We start from the raw sequence: 12593 nt of genomic DNA on the forward strand, positions 1-12593 counted from the left end.
ACTCAATTTGGGTTATAGAACACAGGGATAGCAAGATGATATTGACCTATCTCATACCTACTGAATAGCTTTCATAGTGCTGGAAGATGCTATGAAAGCTATTGAGAGAAAAGGCAATCACCAATTTTATCCAGCTGTGAACCCTAAAGCTACAGGAAAGATTGGCCTGGTAAGATATAACTGTTGCTGCATCAACATCAGGGGTGTAACTAAGTACTTTATGCTTTACATGAATTTAAGTCACACTTTACAAGTTGACACTCAACTTTGCTCTACAGCTGGGCCAACAACTTGTGACTGGGTAGGCTCTAGGCCTTAAGGGAGAACCTACTACTATTTATTCTTCTAAGTGGATGTAATATGAAAGTGATTCTCTTGTTACTTTTATGAGCCTTTAAATTACCACCAGGCATATGGATATGTGTTATGTTCAGGCATTACATATACATTTATAATATAGTGAGTGAGTCTATGTTTCTAGGTTTATAATGATGAATTGTTGAGAAAGGTAGTTTTTAATCTGTAAAATATTCACATTTATTGTTTTATTTCATGTTCTACTAAGTATATAAAACCTCATTTCTTGCTACAAAAAAAAGATCTCTGCACATTTATTTTAATACATTATTTGGGTGAAATTGTAATCCTGAATTCTGAATCTTAACAACAATAACTAACTCAGTTTAGTTGGAGAAGGTTGGAGCATGTGATGCACTGAGCAGTACACCTTAAGAAGCTGACTTTCTCAGCAATGGCTACAACACTTTACTCTGTTAAATGTCACACTTAGACTGGGTAATTGGAAGTGAAAAAGACTGACTCTGGAAAGAACAGACACAAATTAAACAGAACATACAGATTTCCGATGTAACGGATGGCCACATGATAGAACTGTTTTTATTTATAGAAAATGAATCCAAAGTATTTTACTTAACAGAATTACCTTCAAATGGTCCAACTATTAAATGAATAAAGTTATGTTAATTCAAAGCAAATGTTACTTGTTATTTGGAATACAGCTATCCTAGCTCATAGAGTTATGTTTAAATTTTATAACATATTTCTTTTTTTTTTTTTGATCGATGTATGTTAGGTTTGCACATCTAGCTAGGGTAGAGAGAGAGGGAGAGAGAGAGAGAGAGAGAGAATCATGGGCAGTTTGTAACCTCAAAAATCTAAATTAATTAGTGACATGTTTTCTCATCTCTTTCATAAACAGAATTATAAAAAGTCAGTTGCTGCTGTAAATGATGTGTCCTGAATCCGTGCCTTAATCTTTAACCTTTGCAGGTTTCACATGCAGGTTCAAATAAATAGTTACATTCTCCAACTTCCAGATTTTACAGCACTGCCTGGGCCAAGGAGAAAGAAACATGAGCTGGGAATCGCTTGAAAGCTGTTCAGTTATAGCAATTGCCTTACGGATTTCAAACTACAATGAGTAACTAAAACATAAGTAGTCTTGTTGTCACCCACACTTCCATTTCATAATAAAGAACAATAACACATTTTAACACTTAAGTCAGGGATAACTGCAAGGATAGATTAGAACTTTTGTCCATATGCTTTTAAACTTATAAGCAAATAGCAAACCAACAAATAAGAGAGCAGTAACTTTCAGCAGAACTTATGTTGGAACTGTCTCTGTGTACTCTACTTACTAAAAGTCATCAGCTAAGCATACACAACTGGACACAACAACTTATGAAAAAAAGTCCAGCTAGAACTACCTCAGGTACCCAGTGAGATCTGATTACAGTGATTATAGTGTAAAGTGATCGTTATACTATCCACAATAGAGTAAATTACCTCTTATTGCTCAGAAGATCCACTACTTGATTGCCTGAAGCCTTAAGTATATGCTACATCTGTTCAAAGATCCTAAAATTCCACCCTTCAGGTCTTGAGCAATCTTTTTTTAAAATTACTTTTATTTTTTACAGTCCAGTCGTTGTCCCCTTCTGGTCTACCCTCCCACAGTTCTTCATCCCATTCCTCCCCTACCCCTGTCTCCAGGAGGATGCCCCCCTCCCCCTGCACAGGCCTCCCTACTTCCTGGGGTCTCAAGTCTCTGAGGCTCAGGCGCTTCTTCCCCCTCTGAAGCAAGACTAGGCAATCCCCTACTGTGTATTTGTCAGGGACCTCAGACCAGCTCCTGTTTGTTGCCTGGTTGGTAGCTCAGTGTTTGAGACCTCAGTGGTCCAGGTTAGTTGAGACTTCTGGTCTTTTTATGGGGTTGCTCTCTTCCTCAGCTTCTTCCAGCCTTCCCCTAATTCAACTACAGAGGTTCCTGACTTCAGTCCAATGGTTGGGTGTAAACATTTACATCAGTCTGAGTCAGCAGCTTGTTGGGCCTCTCACAGGACAGTCATGCTAGGCTGTCTCTAAGCACACCATAGCATCATTAATGCCTTGGAGCTCCCCTTGAGATAGATACCAAGTTGGACCAGTCCTGACCCACCTTCATTCAGTTTCTTCTCCATTTTTCCCCTGCAGTTCTTTTAGACAGGAACAATTCTGGGTCGGAGTTTTTGACTGTGGGATGGCAACCCCATCCCTCCACTTGATGCCATGTCTTTCTACTGGAGGTTGACTCAATGAGTTCCCTTTCCCCATTGGTGGGCATTTCATCTAGGGTACCTCCCTTTGAGTCCTGACAGTCTCTCACCTCCCAGGTCTCTGGTATGTTCTAGAGGGTCTCCCCACCCCCTCACCCCACTTCCCAAGGTTCCATTCATTCTGCTGGCCCTCAGGGCTTCTTTCCTGTCCCCCCTATACCTTATCTTACTTGCTCCCCGTCCCTCTCCAACCTGAGTCCCTCCCTCCCCTTGCCTCGCATGATTGTTTCCTTCTCCCTCCTTAGTGGACTAGAAGCACAGGACAAATCAGCAACCTACAGACTGGAAAAAATCTTCACTAACTACACATCAGGTAGGGGACTTACATCACAAATATGTAAAGAATTCAAGAAGCTAACCCCCTCCAAACAAAACAACCCAATCAAAAAATGGAATCTAGAGCTAGACAGAGGATTCACAACAAAGGCATCTCAAATGGCTGAGAAGCACCTAAAGAAATGTTCAGTATACTTAGTTATAGGGTAAATGCAAACAAAAATAACCCTGAGACTACACTTTGCATCAATCAGAATGGCTAAGATCAAAAAGTCAAATGACAGCACATGTTGGCTAAGATGTGAAGAAAGAGGAACACTCCTCCATTGCTAGTGGGAATTGCAAACTGATACAACCACTCTGGAAATCAATCTGGAGGTTCCTCAGAAAAATGGAAATAGATCTACCTGAAGACCTAGCTATACTACTCTTGGGCATATACCCAAAAGATACTCCACCATATCAAAGAGAGACATGCTCCACTGTGTTCATAGCGACTTTATCTGTGGTAGCCTGAAGCTGTCCCACAACAAGAGAATGGATACAGAAAATGTGGTTCATTTACACAACAGAATACTCTTGAGCTAGTAACAAAGAAATCATGAGTTTTACAGGCAAATGAATGGAACTAGAAAATATCCTGAGTGAGGTAACTCAGACCCAAAAGGATGTATATGGTATACACTCACTAATAAGTGGATATTAGCCAAAAAGTCACAGAATACCCAAGATACGGTCACAGAACTCAAGAAAGTCAACAAGCAGAAGGGCCCAGGTATTGATCAATCAAATCTGGCACTTCATTTGGGGCCATGATGAAGCCATTGGTAGCATAATGTTATACCCTCAAAATTAACTGGTTCACCCATTCCTAGGTTGAGATAGGTGTTGTTCCCACTGAAGTAAAGTTTATTATATTTGCACAACATTGTATATGCATTAACTATTTCCTGAATGTGTAGGTGAATTCATTAATATCTTTCCAAGATATCTTTAAGGTTATCAGGATCTTTGAAATCTGTGTCAGTCCACTGGTAAACAAGCATGGATACATCTACTATAGCTACTTTGTGAACAATATTGTTCAGAGTATTCATTGCATATTTGATTATTCTCACAACAGTGACGTGTGAAAACTCAGCATTGTCTGTTTTGAACACTTTCAGAGTAGTAGAAACCACCTAAGATATGGTACATGGCAAAAAAATATGCTGGTATGCTGATTAATTTTTGTCAACTTGACAAAAGGTAGGATTGTCTGGAGAGGGGATCCTTCACTAAGAAAATGTCTCCATGAGATGGGCGATATATGTAGCTCAAAAAAGACCATGAATGGCATATACAAACCAGACTATGTTATTTTGAAGAAGGATTATGAAAGGAACTTGATTGACTAGACTGTGGGAACTTCAAAGATAAGAATGCTGAGAAGGGCTGAAGAGATGGTTAAGAATGTTAACCATCAGTGGTTAAGAATGCTGAGAGAAAAGCAGATGATGGGAGCCTTACTTGTGGAGTTCCAAACTCCATGAAGTATGTCTATGTGGTATGTTGAATTTATAATTTATGATTTATGGAGAGTTGGGGCCAAGAATAAGTTGTGCTTTACAAAGCACCATAAAATTTTCTGGTAGTATTTTCTTTTGGTCAGCACCCAGAAGATGAGGAAGCCAAGGCTTCATCTATGCTAGTATGTAATCTTTGTAATGTGAAAGAATCTTGGAGATGCTACTGGTTTTGGGAGAATAGAAGTTATAGTGTTGAAGGGGTCATTAGAGAAGCAGAGCATGGTATCCTGTGACTTGATTGGAGTCCCTAAAGAATAGCCAAAATAGGCCATTGTTGAAAGTGCAGCCTCAGCTGCAGTAGAGACTACAGGCTACTGGAGATTCCAGGACTGTAGGACAACGGCTGCATTGGCAGAGTCAGACATGGGAGTCAAACTCTTTGGCGACCAGAAGATTGTGTGTGAATCCCAGACATTATTCCCCAAGTTATTTACTTGTCGGTATTTAGATTTGGTTTGATTTGATTGCTCTTAACTTGGCTCTGCCTCCTGAGTGCTAGAATAAAAGGTATTTACCACCACACCTGATTGGACATTGCTGTTTATCAGGGCAATACGAAACAAAGGACAGGCAGCTGGGCTCTAAGCTCTTGATTTCTTTTCTCCTTGAGGAAGTATAATTGATCAAAGCCTTCAGGGGATCAAGTGTAGCCCCTTGTTCTTCCATAGGTAGAGTTGCTGTAGCTTTTAAATTCACTATTGCACATCCTGGTGTTAGTTCTCCTGGGAAAGAGATCCACAAAGCTTCAGTCTGTGAAGCTTCCCAGACGGCACTGCTGTGACAGTATTTATTTAATAATTTAATTATTTATTTATCTATTGAGAGAAGAGGGAAGGGAGGGAGGGAGAGAGAGAGAGAGAGAGAGAGAGAGAGAGAGAGAGAGAGAGAGAGAGAGAGAGACAACAGCACAGTTGATGGGCAAGATTGCAGGTGATTCTCCCAAGTCTTCCTATATCTTGCCATGAGTGTACTGGTCCCGCTGGTGTGAAAGCTAACAGTCCTCTGAAGGGGGAGTGAGGATGATTATAGGAAAGACAGAAAGAAGATTCAGAGATAAATGTTAAAAATCAGGAGGGCTGCATGACTATACCACGCCAGCCCTGAATGTATTTCTCACAGCTTTTACATTCTTTTCCACATCATGGGAAACAATAGTAGACACAATGGATAATGGATGTAGCCTCCCTGTTCCTTCCACCAAACTTAAGAGAACATTCATCCCCTCGCCTTGAAATTCACGTGTAACCCCTCTTACTGTTCCATGCGCCAGCAGACCCTGACCTGCCTTGACTCTGCCTGACAGGCAGGCTTTCACAGAAGTAGGTAAAAATGGCTCCTGACACATTAGTGCTGGGATTACAGATGTGTGCTACCACATGCAGTTTTTACCTGAGATTGATCGCACGTCATCAAGCCTGTACGGCAAGCACCCTTACCCTCAGGGTCATTTCCCAGCTCCAGCCAACTCTGTATATGAACCCCATAACTCAATCCTTGAATCCATTGACCCACATTATCCTCAATATTGCCAGTCAAAAATTAGACTTATGGTTGTATTTACATTTGGAAAGAAAAAACACTATAGTGCTCTCACTTCAATACTTCTCTGGAAGCGGCGCTTATCCTGAGGGAATGCCAGTCTGGTCGATTAGTTAACTGGCAGCAGTCCTGTCCAGGAAGCTGCCTTATACAGGTGCTCCACTTCGCATCGTTAGCAGGAACAGCATGACGTTGAGTCACTTACTGTTGGGGAAACTAACGTTTAGAGAAGCTTAAGGTTTTCTTCTGGAAAGATTATCCAGATTTCCAGATACACTATTTCGAAAAAGCACTTGAGACCCTCCACTCAGTGACTTCTTTAAGAAAAGTGACACCTAAACTTAATTTCAGAAAAAAAGTCACGTTGATATACAAGGATCCAGGCTGGCCATAGCATTGCTGATTTTTTTTATTTTTAATAGTTCTATAATATAACATTTTGATGACAACGACAGTCTGTTACTTTATACATGGTCAATGTCATTTTAACAAGACAATTATAAAATATAGTTGCAAATTCTTGGGCCTTCCTCCCTTCAACGGATAGGGCCTGTACTATTCTCCTTGAATCTTGACTTGCTAATAACCAGTCAAATGCAGCTAGATTAATATATTATTTTCCCACTGTGTCTCGAACAAACTTCCAGAACCTTCGTGTTTTAAAAATAACATGCATTTGTTAGCTTAATGTTCAACCTTTTAGAGTTCAAATTCGTTTTCCTGGGCTATCCTCAGTATTCCCCCTGAGAGCTGGAGGGGTGAAGAAGAGTCCATACTTTGTAGCTTCTAGGGGTCTTTCTTCCTTGTTATGTCGTCCTTTCAGCTTTGTTCAGTTTGTCCCTCTGACCTCTGCTTTCATTTCGTTTTCTTTTTCTGTCTTTGACCTCTTGCCTTTTTCTCATTAGAACCTTCGTGATTATATCAGTACTCTAATAATTAACTCAAAGCAATCTCCCCATGCCAAGGGCCTTCTTTAATCATATCTGTAGATTTGGCCTTGCAATATTAAAGCAATGTATTCATCACAGATCTCCTGGCTTGAGGGGGGCCATTAGCCAGCCTAGCTGAGTTGGAACAAGTTATACAGTTTCACATGTTCCACTTGATTTTCTCACAGAAGTGTGGCTATTGAGCTTTAAAAGCCACTGGAGTGTGTTGCAGATAGCAGTTCACCTGCTTATGTGTCTGAGGAAGCCATTTCAGATGTCTGTCCTAGCAGCCCCAATCTCACTCAGTCCAAATCTGACTGCCCCTGCATGCTGTCAAAAGGGTCAGAACAGTAAGTGATATGGTTTGAACTCAGCACAACTTTTCACATCACTGCACAAAAGAAACAGATTTACCTGATTCTCTTTGGACTCTTGACTTTACTGCTATGCTGTCAAAGAAGCCCATACTAGCTCACATGAACAGATCACAGCAGGAAGACATACATAAGTGTTTCAGCTGATATCCCAGCTGTACTTTCAGGGGATAGTCAGGACTCAATTCAGGAGAGAAGACCCTTCCACATGATTCTACCACCTAGCTTTCACATCCTCCCAGTGAGGCCTGAGAGTTTGCGGGTCAATAGCTAGCCAGCCCACCTAGGTCCTGTATAAACTGCTGTCCACAGAATCTACAGGCCTAACAAAATAGCTATCTTATTACACTAAATTTGGAGAAATTTTGTATAAGCAATAGTTGTTACCCATAGAAAATCAACCAAAAAAGTCAAAATATTATTTTTTCTCATGCATATGAGAATAATTAAAAAAATCACTAGGAAATAAATTATACAACACTTTATTGAGTTTGTTATTGAATGCTGTCATTTTTAAATGTGTTTAATATTGAAAGCTATAAAATTCAGGGTGTAATATATGCATTGAAGTTAATATTTTATGAGCATTATTCATACACAAGAACAAATTATAGTAGTCAGTCCAAAAATACTGTGACATCCAATGTACTTGTTTCTATTTATCATGTTTTATACCACTGGGTCACATTTTCTCCAATAGAAGTTGTGTTCCTTATTAATACCACCACTGACATTTTTAAAAATAGTGGTTATTTAGGCAGAACATTTCAAATATTAGCATTTATATTTCTTTCTGATGTTCATTCACAAAAATTTGCTTCTCATAAATATTAGAGCTTGAAAAGAGATATTTCCCCCTATATTTCCTTTTGATCTTTGCAAGAAAAGGAAACTCAAGGCTTGTATTTCATGGTGTTTTCTTTTGAATACCACAGGGCATTTTCAAATATCACCAAAAAAGTTTGCAAAAGCTGTTTATTTCCAGACATGAACATTGGCTCGATATCAATACCACTAATACATCAAAAAAGCATATAAATGAGAGTAATATTTATTACAGAAAGCAACTTTTCTTAGCATTGTGATAGAACAAATGGTATTAATATTAGTCTATATTTTGTTTCAATGTTCAGTATTAATTCTTGAAATAATAGATACATTTTAAAGTATCTATCATCATTGTTATGTGTTTGGACATATGCACATATATGTACACATATCATGCCTTATATAGAGACGAGAGGGATAATCATGTGAAGTCACGTTTATGTAGGAATTCAGCTTAGACTTTTTCAGGTCTGGCATTGCTTTTTAGTTACAGGCCTTATTTGGCAGTTTTTAATTCAGTGTTAATACACTCTTCTGCTTTCCTCTCTGGTCTCACTAGTCATTTTGGTGGGGCATCTTTTATTAATTACTTATAAACGGCATATGTGTATCAGAGCTAAGCTGAAAAACCCACCCCATTACTGCAGTAAAACCACAGAGTGTATTGTAGATATTGGCAATTACTCTCGCCATTAACAAAAAATGTAAGACAGATAGAAAGTTGTTTGACAAAATCCTACTTGTTAAACATCAACACCTTCGCTTCACTTTCCATGAGTAATTACATTTTTGGTATATAAAACAACACGTAAAATGTACTCAGTGGAGAAAAATGATTAGACTATGATCCATCCAATAAAACTTTGATTGAAAAAATCAATATCTTTAGTATAATAATGATGGTCAGCATTTAAACGAGACGTCATATTGGTGATCTGGGCATATCATGGAGACTTTTCCGTGTGCTATTTCTGGAATGAAAATTGTAGTTCTCTAGACTCCTATTAATGAGCTGATCTTGGAAGTGTATACATTTTTTGTAGGTTTGGTTTATACTATGTATATGTGTCAGTCTATAAGAATGTCTAAAAATGTGGTTAGTATTTAGAAATCACTTTCCATTGCCTTTCTAGGACAAGAAGCAGAACATTGCCATTAAATAAAAAGAACTGTTACCACAGGATTTTTTTTTATAGCACTAGACATCCGAACACTGCCTAGGGTTTTGTAATGATAATTTCTTTGCTTTTTTTTTTAGAAATCAATTTTCCATTCACGTTCCCAGATATCTTTCACCTTTCCATAATAGAATCATAAGGTGAATATTGTTTCTCAGAGTTATGTTCTGGATATTTATGCCTGCCAGTGGATGAAGCTAGGGTTCATTTTTATTATAAGAAAGAGTACTCCACTAAGTGAGGACGCCCTGATCCCCCACATGCCCTTCGTTGAAATGCATATTATTTCCAGGCTGGGCTCTTTTGAATAATAATCCTTTGAAAAAATTGAAAATGTCTTATCTGAAACAGTTTCTAACAGTTCCATAAGAGCCACGTGGAAAACTTGTGTCAACAGAAATTCCTGCTCCTTGACCTCCAGTTACTCTGTAGGTCAATGGGGTCACAATTGTCATGGATGATGGTAGGCTGGACTGCAATGGGATCCAGGAGAGATAACAAAGAAAGGACCTGCTGGCTCAGAGGGAAGGAATTTTAACTTGGTCTTAATTTGGTCCCCAAAGTGATCTATCAGCAGATAATCTGAACGCTGATTCAAGGCATCCAAGATGGATTTGTCTGCCTTCTTATTTTTGAAGGTAACTGGATGTATTATGTACTCTTTTGTGGCTTCAATCTCTATCTTGTTAATGAGATTGAGAATGTGTTAATGCATCAACTGGTCACTTGACTCTCTTAACTCTCTTTGTGAGTTTTCAGTTTTTAAATTGGTCTTTTCCTCACTGCTTTCTGCAGTTTAAGGAATTTTTTTTGTTTTGTTTTGTTTTTAATTTTTTTATTAATTTTTTTATTCACTTGAGTATTTCTTAGTTACATTTCGAATGTTATTCCCTTTCCCGGTTTCCGGGCAAACATTCCCCTAACCCCTCCCCTTCCCCCTCTATATGGGTGTTACCCTCCCCATCCTCCCCCCATTACCGCCCTCCCCCCAACAATTACGTTCACTCAGGGTTCAGTCTTGGCAGGACCAAGGGCTTCCCCTTCCACTGGTGCTCTTACTAGGATATTCATTGCTACCTATGAGGTTGGAGCCCAGGGTCAGTCCATGTATAGTCTTTGGGTAGTGGCTTAGTCCCTGGAAGCTCTGGTTGGTTGGCATTGTTGTACATATGGGGTTTCGAGCCCCTTCAAGCTCTTTCAGTCCTTTCTCTGATTCCTGCAACGGGGGTCCTGTTCTCAGTTCAGTGGTTTGCTGCTGGCATTCGCCTCTGTATTTGCTGTATTCTTACTGTGTCTCTCAGGAGAGATCTACATCCGGTTCCTGTTGGCCTGCACTTCTTTGCTTCATCCATCTTGTCTAATTGGGTGGCTGTATATGTATGGGCCACATGTGGGACAGGTTCTTAATGGGTGTTCCTTCTGCCTCTGTTTTAATCTTTGCCTCCCTATTCCCTGCCAAGGGTATTCTTGTTCCCCTTTTAAAGAAGGAGTGAAGCATTCGCATTTTGATCATCTGTCTTGAGTTTCATGGGTTCTGTGCATCTAGGGCAATTCAAGCATTTGGGCTAATAGCCACTTATCAATGAGCGCATACCATGTGTGTTCTTCTGTGATTGGGTTACCTCACTCAGGATGATATTTTCCAGATCCATCCATTTGCCTGTGAATTTTATAAAGTCATTGTTTTTGATAGCTGAGTAATATTCCATTGTGTAGATTTACCTTTTTAAAATTTAAACCACCAGTCTTTGTTAGTTCATGTGCTTTTGTTGATTGCCTCTCTCTGACTGTTTTTTGTTCATTTTATAATATACTTTAGCAACGTGAATATTTGATGTATCATTTAGACAAAGTTTTAAATTCAGGGGTAAATAAATATTTTGAAAAGTTATTGCTGTTCAATTAATATCTGATAACGTGATCGCTAATTTTAGGTGTCAAGTTACCAGGGAGAAAGTGGCTATACATATACATTTTATTAGATTATTTATGGTTAGTGCATTTTGTGTCTTTTCTTAGAAATCATTATTCTCTTTTCTAACATATATTCATTTCTGGATAGTTGTGGAATTTTTAAAATTACCTATAAATGGCTTCATTTTTTTCTTTGTCTTTTCATAAAATAATATGCCATCTTAGAACTCAATTCTACTGCAGTTTTTCATACAAAGCAAGTCACAAATTCATCTCAGATGAAGGAGTGACCACTTACATTTACTTCATGATGATACTACCTACAGTGCCATATTACAAAGTATTTGGCATATAGGATGTGATGATGAACCTCCTAACATACATGGTAGGGTTTCTCTGCTTTTTGACTACCAATGCAACATGAATAGCTCAGCCATGCTCCCAATGCCATGCTTTCTCTGTCATGATGTTGCCCTTCAAAAGGTAGAAAATAACATCAATGAAGTGATCACAACCCTCTTTGATACCACAAGGGTAGAATCACTATTGAGATACTCTGAGGAGAGTCAGTCTTGTTTTGAATCCTGCCACATTGTTCAATGGAGAGGTATTAAACAGCCACAAGAGAGTCCAGACAGCAAATAATCAGCACATGTATGTGACCCTTATATCTCCAAGAGGACACTTGGTAGATGCTACTGACTGTGTCAAGATAAATGTCCATTAGATAATTTTTGCACATCTGCAGATAGTAGGAATAGGATTATGACCAGTTTCTGAAGACAATTTTCTTTTGACCATCCTTTGTTTTATTTTGCAACCCAAGTGGGGAAAATATGGAATTCTTTATGAATTTGTATATCATCCTTACTAAAGGACCATGCTAATCTTCTCTGTGTTGTTCCAATTTTAGTACAAATGTTGCCAAAGCAAACACAAAACACAGTTTCAATTCATGACTAAAAACGTGTTTTACGTTATAGATAACCAGTAGGTGAATGGCATATTTGGCAAAGCAAGCATGTACTTTGAATGTGATATTTTCAAGGAAAGAATATCTGTATATACTTAAGTGTTGTGGAGTGTTTTTAGAGAAAATGAAGATGACAAACTTACTTTTCACTAAAGCGATGTATTCGTTTCAGTACAAAGTTGTTTTAAATACTTATTTTATCTATGTTATCTATATTAAAATATATATGGAAAGGAAATCTCTAATTTGCTCTTTATTTTCATGAAGAAATTTATACCTAGACATAGGTATGGAATTTGTTACGCAAACAAGAAAAGAAAGATTTGAATGGATGGAAAAGTATTTATAAGGTACCCAAATCCAGTCAAGGAGGGAGCTGGACTCTCAGAAGTGCAG

At 38.5% G+C, this 12593-nt stretch overlaps 1 non-coding gene across 1 annotated transcript; it reads right to left on the minus strand.

The window, feature by feature from the left end:
- Positions 1-12054: 12054 nt before the first annotated feature.
- LOC120102581 (U6 spliceosomal RNA) lies at positions 12055-12161 on the minus strand. Its single transcript, XR_005504217.1, has one exon. It is a non-coding gene; the product is annotated as a U6 spliceosomal RNA (small nuclear RNA).
- Positions 12162-12593: the final 432 nt, after the last annotated feature.

This window comes from Rattus norvegicus, chromosome 4 (genome assembly GCF_036323735.1).
Source record: "Rattus norvegicus strain BN/NHsdMcwi chromosome 4, GRCr8, whole genome shotgun sequence".
Classification (NCBI taxonomy): Eukaryota; Metazoa; Chordata; class Mammalia; order Rodentia; family Muridae; genus Rattus; species Rattus norvegicus.